The sequence below is a fragment of the Phyllostomus hastatus genome, unplaced genomic scaffold (assembly GCF_019186645.2).
Source record: "Phyllostomus hastatus isolate PE091 unplaced genomic scaffold, TTU_PhHast_1.1 phas_contig_81, whole genome shotgun sequence".
In the NCBI taxonomy this organism is placed as follows: domain Eukaryota; kingdom Metazoa; phylum Chordata; class Mammalia; order Chiroptera; family Phyllostomidae; genus Phyllostomus; species Phyllostomus hastatus.
Genome location: NW_025333962.1, coordinates 251,453 through 266,912, shown reverse-complemented (window position 1 = coordinate 266,912; position 15,460 = coordinate 251,453). Strand labels below are relative to the sequence as shown.

Genomic DNA, 15,460 nt, shown 5'->3' with positions numbered 1-15,460 from the left:
GATCGAACCAGCAGCCCTTTAGTTGGCAGGCTGGCAATCAATCCACTGAACTATACCAGTCAGGGCTGGGAACATTACTCTTGATCTTAGAGTGATGATCTGAGGGCTGGCCTCAGTTTCCCCTCTGCTGCTGGGGCAGACATGGCTCAGCCAGCCCCCTGTGACACCCCTAGTGTGCGTGGCTGGTAATTATTCTGGAGTTCAACAAGCTGTGACCTTGGCTAAACTTCATGTTTGGCTGCCTTTCTTGTCCTGCCTTACCTGTATCTCCATGCTGCCCCTAGCACACCAGGTGAGTGGTGGTCCTCAGCTTTCTGCTCCTGTCCCACCCCATGGCTGCCCCAGAGGTGTCTGGGCACTTGGCAGAGTGTGGATAAATACCCCCCCTCATGCCTGAGTGAGAGACCCCAGTGTGCTGTGACCTGGGTATATGTATGTTGGGGGTAAGGGGCCCTCAGGCTGTGGGCCTGGCTTCAGCAAGGCCAAGTTGGCTTCTTGGGTTCTGATTCTCCATTCTTAAGCAGCTCTCTGTCGGCTTTGGGGACCAGAGACCCCCAGGTGGCCTGTGTGCCTGGACAGCCATCTTGCTGGGGGTGCATAGGCAGTCCCGGCCACATAGCAGTCATCCAGATGTGATGCCTTCTCCTGGGTAAGGGCACTGGCCTTATTGAGGGGGCCAGGGGCTGCTGGAGAAGACCAGGAGGGACCAGGGGCCTGGGGAGTCCAACTTAAGAAGAAAGTAGGCCCAGTGAACACCCTGAGAGGGTAGCTTCCACCACAGAGGATCAATCAAGGGACAGTGTCCAGGGCAAACCAAGAGCCTGGTGGAAACCCAGCCTGTGGCCTCCTGCTGAGCCCCATGAGGGCTCTGTCCCTAGCCGAGGGAACAGAGAAACCTTGAGAGAGAGCAATTGTGTGTCCTGGTCCTTACCTGTGCATACAGGGCTGGTCCAGTAGGGCTGGGGGCCTGGTAAGCAAAGTGCAGGTGACCCTGGGAAGAGTCCTGGGTGTGGGGGCTGCAGAAGTTGAAGGGAGAACTCCTGACTCTGGCTTAGCTGCTGTGTGTCTCTGGAAAGTGGCATGGCCTCTCTGAGCCTCATTTTGTGTGTCTGTGAAATGCAAATGCCAACGTTGGCACTTACTAGGTGCTCAGCTGCTGTCTGCTAGGTGAGAGGCTGGGAATGGTGCCTCCAGCAGGCTTGGCAGGAAGGTGGACAGCTCAAGACTAACTTCAGTGTTCTGTTCCCAGCAAAGACATGGAGCACACAGTAGGTGCTTAATGAAACCTGGCCAAGTCGTTCTTAAGGTCTGAGACTTCTGGAATGGAGGGTCCTCACTTGCTGCCTGTGAAGGCCCTTCTGCAAATTTTGAGTCTTTCTCCATTTCTCACCTGACGGCCTTACCTGTGCAGCCTTGGCAGGTGAGGGCCACTGGCCAGGAAGGCACGTGTGATGGCTAAGAGTAGACTCTGGGGGTCAGGTAGCCTAGGTTCAAGTCCTGGCTCTGCCACTCTCCAGCTGCATGACCTCAGGCAGGTCTCTCCACCTCTCTGTGCCAGTCCCCACTTCCTGAGGCAGGGGGTCCTTGTGAGGATAAAATGAAGGACTAGACCAGGGGTGCCGAGCACGTAGCAGGTGCTGTAGAGCCATATTGTATACCACTGGTCACACTGGTCATTACTCCTGGCTTTTGTTTTTGGCTGCAGACAGTTCTGGGGCTGCAGCTGCCAGACCTCTTCATGCTGGTCACTTCCTGTTCCATCCTAAGAGGTGGGGTTAAGGCAGTGGTCCTCAACTAGGACAGTTCTTCCCTCCAGGGCACATCTGGCAATGTCTGAGACATCTGGGTTGTCACAGCTGGGGTAGGGTGCTACTGGCACCTGACAGGCACAGGCCAGGGACACTGCTCAGTGTCCTGTAGTGCACAGGGACTGCCGCATTAGAACCAGTGTTCTGGCCCCACATGCAAACTGTACGGAGGTGGACAAACCCTGGGGTAGGTAAGAGTGGGGGCTTGAATCACACTCCCTACTTCCTTGCTTAGGGCAGGTGGCATAACCTCACTGAGCCTCAGTTTCCTCGCCTGTAAGATGGGGATGACAGGTAGTACCAACGACAAAGGGCTCTTGGGAGGACTGAGTTAAGAATGTAGGGGATTTAGGATAGGATCTGGCTCACAGTAAGGGCTCAATTAGTGTGGACTATTGTCCTTGTTGTTAGTGACAAGGGTGGAGGTGGCAGTATGTATCTCTTTCTGCACTGTCCCCTGATTTCAGAACTCTCCTAGAATAACTAGCTATGTTCAACCCTTGCCCAGGCCCCAGCCACCCTATGGCCAAGCAGGGTCACTTCCACACCAGGACAGGCAGTGCTCAGCTTATCCATGGCTGGAGGATGCCCTGTAAGCACTCGGCCAACTGGGCACTCCTGCAGGGAGGCTGGCGAGAAAGAGAATTTGATGTATTATAACCCACCTTACTCTCTATTCTGAGCCCTGATTCATCTGTGGTGGGGAGTCCATAATCTCAGTGGATTCAGAGTGTTTCTCACTACACCCAGAGATGTGTTAAGAGAAGAGAGAATGATCAGCACCCAGGCAGCCTGGGTTGGAATCTGGCTTTGCCATTTATGAGCTGTGTGACCTTGAGCTAGTGACTTAACCTTTCTGGAAGTGAGGATAATAATAATAATAACCTCTTTACAAAGGGATCACTATGAGGATAAAATGGTCAATGTGTATCAAGCCCTTAGAACAGGATCTGGCATCCAGTAAGTGCACAATTGATGTAATTGATGATGGCAATGGTGATGGCAGCAGAGGGGCCTGAACTTGCCCACAGGGACTGGTCCAGGGCTTCTCACCCTTGGTAGCACTGGCACTTTGGGTCCAATACTTCTTGGTTGTGGGAGGGCTGTGCTGTGCATTCTCGGGTGTTGGGCAGCATCTCTAGCCTCCACCACCAGATGCCGGTAGCATCCCCCAATTCTGTTGGCCAAAACCATCGGCACACTGCCCAGTGTCCTTGCATGGAGGCAGAACTGGTTGGGTGAGATCTGCCGATCTGTCCCAGGTCATCTTTTGTCTGTGCTGGCATCTACTGGAATGAGTGGTGTCCTTCTCAACCTGTGCTGTTGATTCTTTCAGCATCCCAACTTTTTTTTTTTTCTTTTTCTCTGACAGCCTCCCTTTAAGACAGCAGAAGCTGATGTATCAGCTTGTTCATGCTCCAATGAAGGGAGAGGCTCCGTACTGGAAAACCCCTGGCGAGACCAGCATCAGTAAACGTTTTACCTCCTACCCAACTGGCTCTCCTGGTGACAGCCCTTAGCAGACAGGGACCCAGAGGCTCAGCCGGACTAGTGTGCTGTCCGAGATCACACACAGTGTGTGACAGTATGTTTGAGCAGCTGAGTGGGCCTTCCTGCCCAAAGCTGGACACACCCCAGGACCATGTGTGTGGCCATCCCTCAGACTGTGTGGCCAGCTGGCCAGCTTGCCACCTCCTTGTGGTCTTCTCCACATCAGAATTGGAGGCCATGAGCCTGGTGGCCTCTCTGGTGCATTTGGTTTCTGGACTAGTTAAGTTCCCTTATTTTTTAATACATACACAGTTGGTTCTTGTTATTCGAGGTCCTCACCAACACTGAATTGGTAGATCCAGGGTTAGGTTCCTGTGAGCCTCTGGTCATGGTCCCTTTATCATCTGGTCAATACATCACTTTGTGCCCGGCTGGTGTGGCTCAATGGATTGAGCACTGACCTGTGAACCAAAGGGTCTCTGGTTCAATTCCCAATCGGAACACATGCCTGCATTGCAGGCCACATTCTCCAGTGTGGGGCATGTGAGAAGCAACCAAACACTGATGTTTATCTCCCTGTCTTTCTCCCTCCCTTCCCCACTGTCTAAAAATAAATAAATAAAATATTTAAAAAACCGAAAAAACATCACTTTTCATTGTGTGTGTTTTGGTTGAAAGATGCCTCATTTAATATACATTGTTGATTCATTGGCACTGAACTGATGGCCAACAGCAGCATGGCTGAGGCCTGAACCAAGCTTGTCTGATATGTGTTTTCTCTGTAAGGTGTCCCCAGCCTTCCTGTGCTCAGGAATGCCAGGCAGAGCTTCAGCACCATGCGTGGGACTGTTGACAACAGTGACATCACCAAGAAAAGCACAAAAATGGGAGCAGTGTGGCACTATAGACTGTGGATGGGACCCAGGTTTACAGCACAGGAACTGAAGGAGGGAGAATTGCTGCGTCAGCCTAAGCTGGGGACTTAGCCCGGCTGCCCAGTGCTCCATGTGCATCTGCATATGACCCTGGAAATCCCATAGTGGTGATTTTGGAGTTGCAGATACATGTTAGTGAGAAAGCAAATTTGCAACTATGGGATCCGAGAATAATGAGGATCACTCGTGAATGTCTCAGGTGGTGATGAGTGCTGAAATGAGATGAAAAGCTGGGCTGGGGTGTGAGTCCCCAGGGCTGTCCTAACAAAATGCCACAAACTGGGGGCTTAAAGCAGCAGACATGCCTTCTCTCATAGTCCAGGGGGACAGAAGTCCAGGGTCGAGGTGTTGGCAGGGCTGGGCTCCCTCTGAGGGTTCTGGGGATATTCCTTCCCAGACTCTTCCTAGTTTTTGGTGGTGGCTGGCGAGCAATGCATTCCTTGGTTCATAGGTGCACCACTCCAGTCTCTCCCTCTGTTGTCACATGGCCTTCTTCCTGTGTGTCTGTGTCCCTTACCCAACTTCCCTCTCCTTATGAGGACACCAGTCATATTGGGTTCAGGGCCCACTTAAAGCCAGTAGAACCTCATCTTAGTGTGATCACATCTGCAAAGACCTTCTTTCCAAATAAGGTCTCATTTACAGCTTCCATATAGACAAGAATTTTGGGGGAGACCCTATTTAACCCAGTCCAGGGGGATATTTTAAAGCGGAAGGTCGTGGAGGGACTCTTGGAGGAAGTAACATTTGAACAGAGACTGGAAGTGAGAGGGATTTGGAGGAAGTGCAGGGGGACCAGCAAGAGCAAAGGCCCTGAGGCTGGCTGGGCCTGATTTGTTCTAGTGCCCTAAAGAGGCCTGAATGGCTGGAAGGGTGAGAGAGAGGGAGGGAGAGGGTGGTGAGGATGAAGAAGGGATGGGGCAGGTCTCGTAGGGCCTTGTGGGCAAGGGGAAGACTTGGGGTTTTACCCTGAGGGAGGTGGGGGGCTGTGGGCCGAGGAGGACAAGAGCAAGACAGGCCCTGGATTCCGGATCTCACAGAATCCACACAGCCACTCAGCGGTGATGCCTTTCCTGGCCCTGTTTCCCAGATGAAGTCTGGAGAGTTTAGCTGGCTAGCCTAGGATCACACCACTGCCACACTGTGATTTGTGATTCCAGCTCACACCTCTCTGCCCTCCTGGTGTCAGGAACATACATGAAAGGCTAACTTGTTATTATCTTTATAAAGTAATCATGTGGCTTTTGGTGGGCTCACAAGGTGATAGCTCTGGGGATGGGCACAGGACCGAGGCACAGGGGACAGGTCTCTAGAGGAATTTGAGGCTTAGCAGGGGACAGCGGGTGTGGCTGGAGGGCCAAGAGCTAGAGTGAGGACCAAGGTGGTGGCGCTGGGGGCTGAATCCCCTTCTAGTGCTTTGGAGACATTCTGGTCTCTGAGTGAGACCAGAGGTCCCTCTGCAGTGTGACTACCCCATGCCCTCCGGGCTCTGGGGTTAACAATGGCATTTCACTGGGGCCTTGGGTGATCAGAGCATGTTCCCTGGAATCGTGGCCAAGTGTGGGGGTTAAGCAAAGATGAATGGTGTGGTTCTGTGCTGGTCTTCTCAGAGCCTTTCACATGCTCTGTGCGGCTTTCCAGAACTTATCCACCCCCCCCTGACTTTTTCTCCTCTGAAACATTTGTGGGGCACTAGGGGTTTCTGGAACAGATAAAGGAAACACTGCCTTAACCCAAAGGGGAAACTTGAGTGGTGGAATTTCAGGCACAGACTTCTGGCTGAGCATCAAAGCTCTCCTCTGCCTCCTCTTCCCAGGACCTGGGCACTGAGAACAAGGCGGGTGTCTCACAGCTTGCTCTGGGGTGGCCCAGTGGGGCTGCAAATAATGGGCCACCAAATTAGGAGCTCAGGACAAGGCTGGATAGGGTCAGCCCAAGCAGAGCTGGATCTGGGCTAGAGGGGATGAAAGGCTAAGGGGGGATGGCAGGTGAGATTCCTGAACCCATAGTGTTCCTCGATCTCTGAGGGTTCCGGGTGTGGGGAGCAGCATGTCTTCTGGGAAGGCTGTGGTGTCCCCTGGGACAAAGCCCAGTGATTAGCTCAGGAGAGAAACATCTGACCCCCCCCGCCCCCGCCAGGGCCCAGTCCAGGGTCACAGTGGAGGCTAGAGACTGGCCCCACTCTTTCTAAAGTAAACACAAGATGCTGGCCTGGCTTCCTCTCGTCCAGCTGCCAGAGCTTTGCCCAGCCCCCTTCTGTGGAGGCTCCAGTACATCAGCCTCACCCCCTTCACACTCCAGCTCCTTCTGTTCACCCCTGTGGCCTCTCCCAACACCTCTTACTGTGGGGATCCTAGGGACTTGATCACTCCAGGCCTTGCCTCTGTGTTCCCTGATGGGCGCAGTCCAGCAAGGCATGGGGAAGTGGGGCAGTGTGGGGCTGCCTGCCCCTGGGCCCACCTGCCCTGCAGCATGTTTGTTGTGATGGCTGTTGTCATTGTTAGGCCAGAGAGACAGAGGCTTGGAGGGTGAGCCTCCTACCCCTCTGACCTCACCCACCTCTGGCCACTGGAGACGAACTGTGGCCCCCATGGGGTGGACTCCTTGGAGTACACTGAGGATGGTTTCCTGTCTCAGCTTCTTGTCCCAAGACCTGCTTAGTTATTCCTGCCTCTTCTCTTCTCCCCAGACAAGCCCCTACCTCATTGCAGGCTGATTCTCTGCGGGAAGGGGGTATGGAAGTGCAGCAGCTCTGTGAGTCCTCAGGGCAGGACTGGTGGATTTGGGAGGCCAGGGAGGAGTGGAGGCAGAGTGTGCAGTGGAGGACCCACAGGGGTCAGTCCTGAGGTGTGCTGGAAGGGAGGCGAGTGCCCAGGCTAGCTGGGGCAGAGAGCCAGGGAGTTTAGATTCAGGGAGGAAGGGAAGAGGGAGCCATGGCAGGTTCTTGTTTTTTCTAGTTGTGCTAAAGTTACATAGCATATCATTTTCAAGTGGTCTAGTTCAGTGTCATTAAGCACATTCAGCCCTGATCGTGTAGCTCAGATTCCTTAGAGTATCATCTGCATTCATCAAGGTTATGGGTTCATCCCCTGTCAGAGCACATAGAAGAATCAACCAGTGAATGAATAAATAAGTGGAACAACAAGAATTGATGCCTCTCTCTTTCCCTTCTCTCTCTCTAAAATCAATAAATTAAAAAACAACAACACATCCATGATGTTGTGCAACCATCCCCACCATCCATCTTCAGAACTTTCTCATCTTCCTGAACTGACACTGTCCCCATTGAACACTAGATCCCCCTTCCTCTCCCCCAGCCCCTGGCTCCCACCCTCCACTTTCTGTCTCTATGGGTCTGACTCCTCTAGGGACCTCCTGTGAGTATAATCACACAATAATTGTCCTTTTGTGTCTGGCTTATTTCCCTTTACATATTGTTAAGGTTTATCCATGCTGGATCATGTGTCAGAACTCCATTCTGCTTAAGTCTGAATATTCCATTGTCTGGATGGACCATATTGTTCTTAACCATCCATCTGTCCAAGGACACATTTGCACATTTTAGCTATTGTGAATCATGCTGCTATAAACAGAGTGTACGGATATCTGTTCAAGTCCCCACTTTCAGCTCCTTTGGGTGAACACCTAGGAGTGGAATTGCTGGATCACATGGTAACTCTCAGCTCAATTTTTTGAGGAATGGCTGTACTGTTTTCCTCAGTGACTACTCCATTTTCATTCCCACCAATATTACATAAGGATTTTAATTTCTCCATATTGTCACCAACACTTGTTATTTATTTATTTATTTAATTTTTTAAAATGTATTTTATTGATTACGCTGTTACAGTTGTCCCATTTCCCCCTTTACTCCCCTCTGCCCTGCAGACCCCCTCCCACCACATTCTCCCTCTTTAGTTCATGTCCATGGGTTGTACATATAAGTTCTTTGGCTTCTACATTTCCCATACTCTTCTTACCCTCCCCTTGTCTATATTCTACCCACCATCTATGCTACTTATTCCCTGACCTTTCCCCCTCTCTCCCTTTCACATCCTGTTGATAACCCTCCATGTGATCTCCATTTCTGTGATTCTGTTCCTGTCCTAGTTGTTTAGTTTGCTTTGTTTTTGTTTTAGGTGTGGTTGTTAATAACTGTGAGTTTGTTGTCATTTTATTGTTCATATTTTTTATCTTCTTTTTTTTAGATAACTCCCTTTAACATTTCATAAAATAAGGGCTTGGTGATGATGAACGCCTTTAACTTGACCTTATCTGAGAAGCAGTTTATCTGCCCTTCTATTCTAAATGAAAGCTTTGCTGGATAGAGCAATCTGGGATGTAGGTCCTTGCCTTTCATGACTTGGAATGCTTCTTTCCAGCCCTTCTTGCCTGTAAGATCTCTTTTGAGAAAACAGCTGATAGCCTTATGGGAACTCCTTTGTAGGTAACTATCTCCTTTTCTCTTGCTGCTTCTAGGATTCTCTTTAATTTTAATCTTGGGTGATGTAATTATGATGTGCCTTGGTGTGTGCTTTCTTGGGTCCAACTTCTTTAGGACTCTCTGAGCTTCCTGGACTTCCTGGAAGTCTATTTCCTTTGCCAGATTGGGAAAGTTCTCCTTTATTATTTATTCTAATAACTTTTCTACTTGTTGCTCTTCCTCTTCTCCTTCTGGTACCCCTATAATTTGGATGTTGGAACGTTTAAAGATGTCCTGGAGGTTCCTAAACCTCTCCTCATTTTTTGAATTCTTGTTTCTTCATTCTTTTCTGGTTGGACATTTCTTTCTTCCTTCTGGTCCATATTATTGATTTGAGTCCCAGTGTCCTTCCCATCACTCTTGGTTCCCTGTACATTTTCCTTTATTTCACTTAGCATAGCCTTCATTTTTTCATCTAATTTGCGACCAAATTCAACCAATTCTGTGAGCATCCTGATTACCAGTGTTTTGAAGTGTACATCTGATAGGTTGGCTATCTCTTCATCACTTAGTTGTATTTTTTTCTGGAGCTTTGATCTGGTCTTTTGTTTGGGTCATATTTTTTTGTCTTGCTGTGCCTGTTACTTAGTGAGGGGCGGAGCCTTAGGTGTTCACTAGGGCAGGGTAACTCAAGTCACTGGGTTGTGACACTGTATGTGGGGGAGGGGTTCGAGAGGGAACAATGGCACATGCTCTGTTCTCTGCCAGATTTCAGTCACTTCCCCTGTTTCCCACAAGCAAACTAGGCCCTTCTGGTGCTGATTCCCATGTGGGTGGGTTTGTGCATGTTCTAGGACCCTGTGGGTCTGTCCAACAAATTATCCTCTGAGGAGAGTTCACCCTCAGGGGCTGGGACTTTCTCCTGCTGCCTCAGCCCCCACAGGTGTTTTCAGTCAGTGGTTTGAGGCTTTATTTACCCGCACAGAAGCCCTGGGCTGCGAGGTCTGTCTCGGTCCCCAGTTGTTTCTCCTAGTTTATCTGCACTCGAATGTGGGACTGCCCAGTCTGCAATACGCCACCTGGCCGGGTCCACCCACTGCTGCCTTGCTGGCCAGCTGCACTCTAGCGTGCCCCGCTCCACAAAAAAATATGGAACACTTCATGAATTTGTGTATCATCCTTGCGCAGGGGCCATGATAATCTCTGTATTGTTCCAAATGTAGTATATGCGTTGCCGAAGTCAGCACTTATTTTATTTTTATTAAGTAGCCATCCTAGTAGATGTGAAGTAGTGTCTCACCGTGGTTTTCATTTGCATTCCTCTAATGAGTAATGATGTTACTCATCTTTTCATGTGTTTATTGGCCATTTGTAAGTCTTCTTTGGAGAAATATCTATTCAGTTTGAATTTTTTTTGAGTTGTAGGCATTCATTAAATGTTCTGGATATCAACCCCTTATCTGGGATGTGATTTGAAAATATATTTTTCCCATTCTGTAGGTTGTCTTTTGCTTTTGTAGTAAATGTCTTTTATGCACAAAAGTTCTTAATTTGGATGAAATCCCATTTATCTGTTTTGTCTTTTGTTGTCTGTGCTTTTGATGTCATTTACATGGAATTGTTGCCAAATTTAATGTCATGAAGATTTTCCCCAATGTTTTCTTCTAAGAGCTTTATGATTGTAGCTCTTAAGTTTAGGTTTTTAATACTATGGTAGGTCTTGAGCAAGGAAAGGTGAGAGAAGACTTGTCAAGCAGTATCTTGAGGCCCCAGAGCACAGCTCATGTAGGAAGCAGACTGGGGGTTCCGCCAACCACAAGCATGGTGTAAGCCAGATCTGGATTCTAGGCTATGTCAATAGAAATAGCCTGTGGGGATCACTGTGCATAGCAGTTGCGCCAAGTGCATCAGACGTGTGCCTGGGCTGTGTGAGGGGGCAGAGAGGTGAGCTGTCTGGCCTTCAGCCCTTCATCCTTGGCTAAGGAAATGACCAACCAGTGTAGTATCCTCTTCAAACAAGAAGAAGCCCATGATGATGCCATTTGGTCAGTGGCCTGAGGGACGAACAAGAAAGAAAACTCTGAGACAATGGCCATTGGGTCCCTAGACAACCTGGTGAAGGTCTGGAAATAGCGTGATGAGAGGCTGGACCTGCAGTGGAGTCTGAAGGGATACCAGCTGGGTGTGGTGTCTGTGGATATCAGCCACACCCTGCCTATCGCTGTGTCCAGTTCTCTTGATGCTCACATTTGTCTCTGGGACTTGGAAAACAGCAAACAGATCAAGTCTACAGATGCAGGACCTGTGGATGCCTGGACTTTGGCCTTTTCTCCTGATTCCCGGTATCTGGCCACAGGGACTCATGTGGGGAAAGTGAACATTTTTGGTGTGGAAAGTAGGAAAAGGGAATATTCTTTGGACATGAGTGGAAAATTCATTCTTAGTATCGCATACAGTCCTGATGGGAAGTATCTGGCCAGTGGAGCCATAGACAGAGTCATCAATATTTTTGATATTGCAACTGGAAAACTGCTGCATATTCTGGAAGGCCATGCTATGCCCATTCGCTCCTTGACCTTTTCCCCAGACTCTCTCTCAACTCCTCGTCACTGCCTCAGATGATGGCTACATCAAGGTCTATGATGTACAACATGCCAACTTAGCTGGCATGCCGAGTGGCCATGAGTCCTGGGTGCTGAACGTGGCAGTTTGTCCTGACGACACTCACTTTGTTTCTAGTTCCTCTGACAAAAGTGTAAAGGTCTGGGATGTGGAAATGAGAGCGTGTATTCACACCTTCTTTGACCACCAGGATCAGGCCTGGGGAGTAAAATACAATGTAAATGGCTCAAAAATTGTCTGTTGGAGATGATCAGGAAATTTACATCTTTGATCGCCCAATTTAAACATCAAGGTCTTCAATGCTAATGCTGCATAGAGAATGTACAGACTGAACATAACTTTCCTTATCTTTGTAGCTTGTTTCAAAGAAATATAGCATTTATTACAGCAGAAACAAATATTGTAGATATGATATAAACTTTTTCATGTTTTATTGGAAAAAAAAGAAATAGCTTGTGGAAATCCAAGGATGTGATGTCAGCACAAATTGGCCCCTTAGAGGGACTTGGGTAGGTGGGTCAGTGAGACTGGATGACCCAGGCAGAGAGTGAGGATCTGGGGGAGGAGGCTGAACAGATGCCCTCAGAGACAGATGCTGTGGGGTGGGGGGATGGCCTAAGGGAGAGAGTGAGCTGTGAGTCTTGAGCAGGAGAGAGAGCTCTCCAGTACCCACTGCTCTTGGAACTTACTGACAAGGAGGGCAAGAAGAACGAAAGGGATGAGTGGTCTTTCCTAGCCATTTGCCTGTACTCAGCCAGTCAGCGGAGTTGGGTCTCAGTGAAAGTAGACTCTGAGGCTGGACAAGAGGATAGGAGGTGAAGAGATGGGCTGTAGAGTATAGACAGCCCTTCCTTTCCTGTTCAGCCATTTACAGCATACTGTATCTTTTCTTCCTGACCCTTTTCCCTTTTCATTTAAATTAAGGTCTAATTTACATACAGTAAAATTCATCCATTCTAGTGCACAATTCTATATTTGGCAAATTCAGTCCTAGAACCAACATCTCAATCAACCTACAGAATAACACCCCTTCCCCAGCCTCTGGCAGCCACTGATCTGCTCTCTGTTACTATGCATTGTCTTTTTCAGAACACATGCATGTAAATGGAATCATGCAGTATGCAGCCTTTGGAATGTGGCTTCTTTCACTCAGCAGAATGCACTGCGGGTCCAGCCATGATGCTGTTGGTGCATCAGTATTTCATTCCTTCTTATTGCTGAGTATTCTGTGGTATGAACCATTTACTCATTCATCTCTTGAGGAACATTGGAGTTATTTCCAATTTTTGGCAATTATGAATAGAGTTGCTATAAACGTGCACAGGCTTTTGTATGAAGGTAAGTTTACATTTCTCTTAAATGGATACTTAGGACTCCTGACTGTCTCTTCTTCTTTCTAAAATGTAAAACACCTACCATGCAGTTCATCCATTTAAAGTATACAGTTTACAGAGTTGTTCAATCATCACTTTTATCTGATTTTAGAACATTGTCACCTGCCTGAACAGAAACCCTGTACCCATTAGTAATCACTCGCTAGTTCTCTACCCTTTAGATATTCCCTTTCTGTCTCTATAGTTCTGCCTATTCTGGGTATTTCACCTAAGTGGAATCATAATATGTGGTCTTTTGTGACTGGCTTCTTTCACTTATCATCATGTTTTTGATATTCAAGTATTATGTGAATCAGTATTTGATTTCTTTCTGTGAGTGAATAATATTCCATTGTATGAATGGACCACATTTTATCTCTCTATCCACTGATGGGCACTTGGTTGTTTTCACCTTTGGCCATTATGAATTGTACTCCTATGAACATTCCTGTACAGGTTTTTGTTTTAACATGTTTTCAATTCTTTTCAGTCTATACCTAGGAGTGGAAACTATGTTTTAAATTTTGAGGAACTGCCAAACTGTTTCCCAGGGTGACGTGACTGTACCATTTTACATTCCCACCAGCAGTGTGTGAGGGTTCTGGTTTCTCCATATCCTTGCCAACACTTACTATTATCTGACTTTTTGATCCTAGCCATCCTAGTGTGTGTAAAGTGATATCTCATTGTGGTTTTCATTTTCCTAATGGCTAGTGATGTTGAGTATCTTTTCATGTTGGCTGTTTGTATATCTTTCTTGGAGAAAGGTTTATTCAGAACCTTTGCCCACTTAAAAATATTGGTGTGTCTGGTTAGAATGAAAATTCTGGCTCCCTCTTTAGCTGCCCTGACCCAGACCTCACCTAATTCCTACTCCTGTAGCTTCTCTTTGGCCCCGGCTCTATCCCTGAATGTTCCCCGTCACCCAGGGGACCAGCAGCCCATCTCAGTCTGCAAACCCTCACAGTCCCCTAGCACTTGCAGGACTAAGAAGGACCCTTCCCCAACACAGATCTGTGCCACAGTGTCCTTGCTGGTCCCACTTTAATAGAAAAATGACTGGTAGCTGCTATGGGGAGACAGGTTTTCTCAACATTAACAACCTTTCGGCCCTGGCTGGTGTGATTCAGGGGTTGAGTGCCAGCCTGCAAACCAAAAGGTTACCTGTTCAATTCCCATTTGGGGCACATGCTGGGTTGTGGGCCAGGTGCCTGGTTGGGGGCATGTGAGAGGCTGCCAATTGCTGTTTCTCTCACAAATTGATGTTTCTTTCACTCTCTTTCTCTCTCCCTTCCCCTCTTTTTACAAACAAACAAATAAATAAATAAATAAAAGTTTTTTTGAAAAAACACCTTACAAATATACAGAAAAATGGAAAGAATTGTACACTGGTCTGCCCACACTTAGATTCTATAGTTAACATGTTGTTATATTCATTTTATCACCTATCTGTTCATCCCTCCCTCCCTCCCTCCATCCATGTTATTTTTTTGGATGCATCACCAGAACTTGTCACCCTTAAACACTTAAGCATGCACATTATGACCTATAGTTCATTATTTTATGTTTCTTGGTTACTGGGGAGGGGGGTGACATTTACATACAAGAAAGGGACATGTCTTGTGTGCACTCATGGAATTCTGAGAAATGCAGGCACCTGTGTAACAACCTAGATTCAGATATAGAACATCACCTTCCCCTCCAGGAAGTGGGGGGTTGGCAATTTTAAATTATCTGCCTTGCTAGATATCTGATTAGATATCCAAGTACCTTTATTCATCTGTCCTCAGATAGGATCATACAAATGTCCTATTTTTCCTCTGCAAATAGCTGTGGACTTGTTTCCATTCCAGCCCTCAGTCACACATCCCACTCCCACCCCTTGTGGATGGATATTCAGGTGAGCTTACACTTTCTACAAACTTGTCCATGGTGGGGGCCAGGCAGGGCAAGCAAAGGCTTTTCAGGGTAGTGGAGGAGAATTTCTAAGGCTGAGGGAGGGGGTCTTGTGGAGCAGAAGGAGGGCAGGCCGTGGAGCAAGGCCTTGTGATAGGCACAGCCCACTCCAACCTTGGGGCCTTTGTACTTGCTGTGATCCCTGCCTGGTATGCTCTCCCCTGGCTCTTCAAATGGCCACCAGCACCATCCTTCAGAGCTGAGCTCAAATGCACCTCTTTGGAGAAGGTGGCCATTCATCTCACGTAGAGGCCTGTGTCTGTCTCACATTCCCTGCTGGGTCATTTGTGGCACTGCTCTCAGTCTGTCATCACATTCCTTTCTTCCCCCTGGAGTGTTAGCTTCAAGAGGGCAGGGACTATGACTGCCTTTGCTTTGTATCCCCAACACTGGTGTTACAGAACAAAGGGGGGCCTGGGGTGATATACTATTAGTGAAAGGAACGCCCCGCCCCCCCTAAGTTTGTTATGTCGGCTGCCAGAGGAAAGATGTCTCTCAATGCCAGAGATCTGTGAAAAGGAAAGGAAATGTTTATTTAATGCTGTACAGACTTAAAGTAGTGACCTAATATCTTCATCAAAATCCCAAAGTCCCTTAAAACACCCACAAACACACACAGTCCTTCCTTCCCCCTTTGCCCAGTCTGGGGTACCGTATCTCAGGAAAAGAAATAGAAGTCCATGGCTCAGGCAGTCCCCAGTTCTTCCCAGTAATCCATCTCAGCTGGTAGGCCTCCCTTGGTTCCTGGCACCATCAGCTGTGTCTCGGGGATCTCTGCTAAAACTGGGTGGTGGTTCCCCCTTCTAAAGCTGTGGGGATCCCCACTCTGGCAAAGCCGCGTGTTTCTCTTAT

General features: G+C 48.2%; 1 non-coding gene and 1 pseudogene across 1 annotated transcript; one reads left to right on the top strand and one right to left on the bottom strand.

Annotated features, from left to right (window-relative positions):
- Positions 1-9,800: 9,800 nt before the first annotated feature.
- LOC123826613 lies at positions 9,801-9,904 on the bottom strand. Its single transcript, XR_006787090.1, has one exon. It is a non-coding gene; the product is annotated as a U6 spliceosomal RNA (small nuclear RNA).
- Positions 9,905-10,643: 739 nt separating this feature from the next.
- LOC123826598 lies at positions 10,644-11,563 on the top strand (annotated as a pseudogene).
- Positions 11,564-15,460: the final 3,897 nt, after the last annotated feature.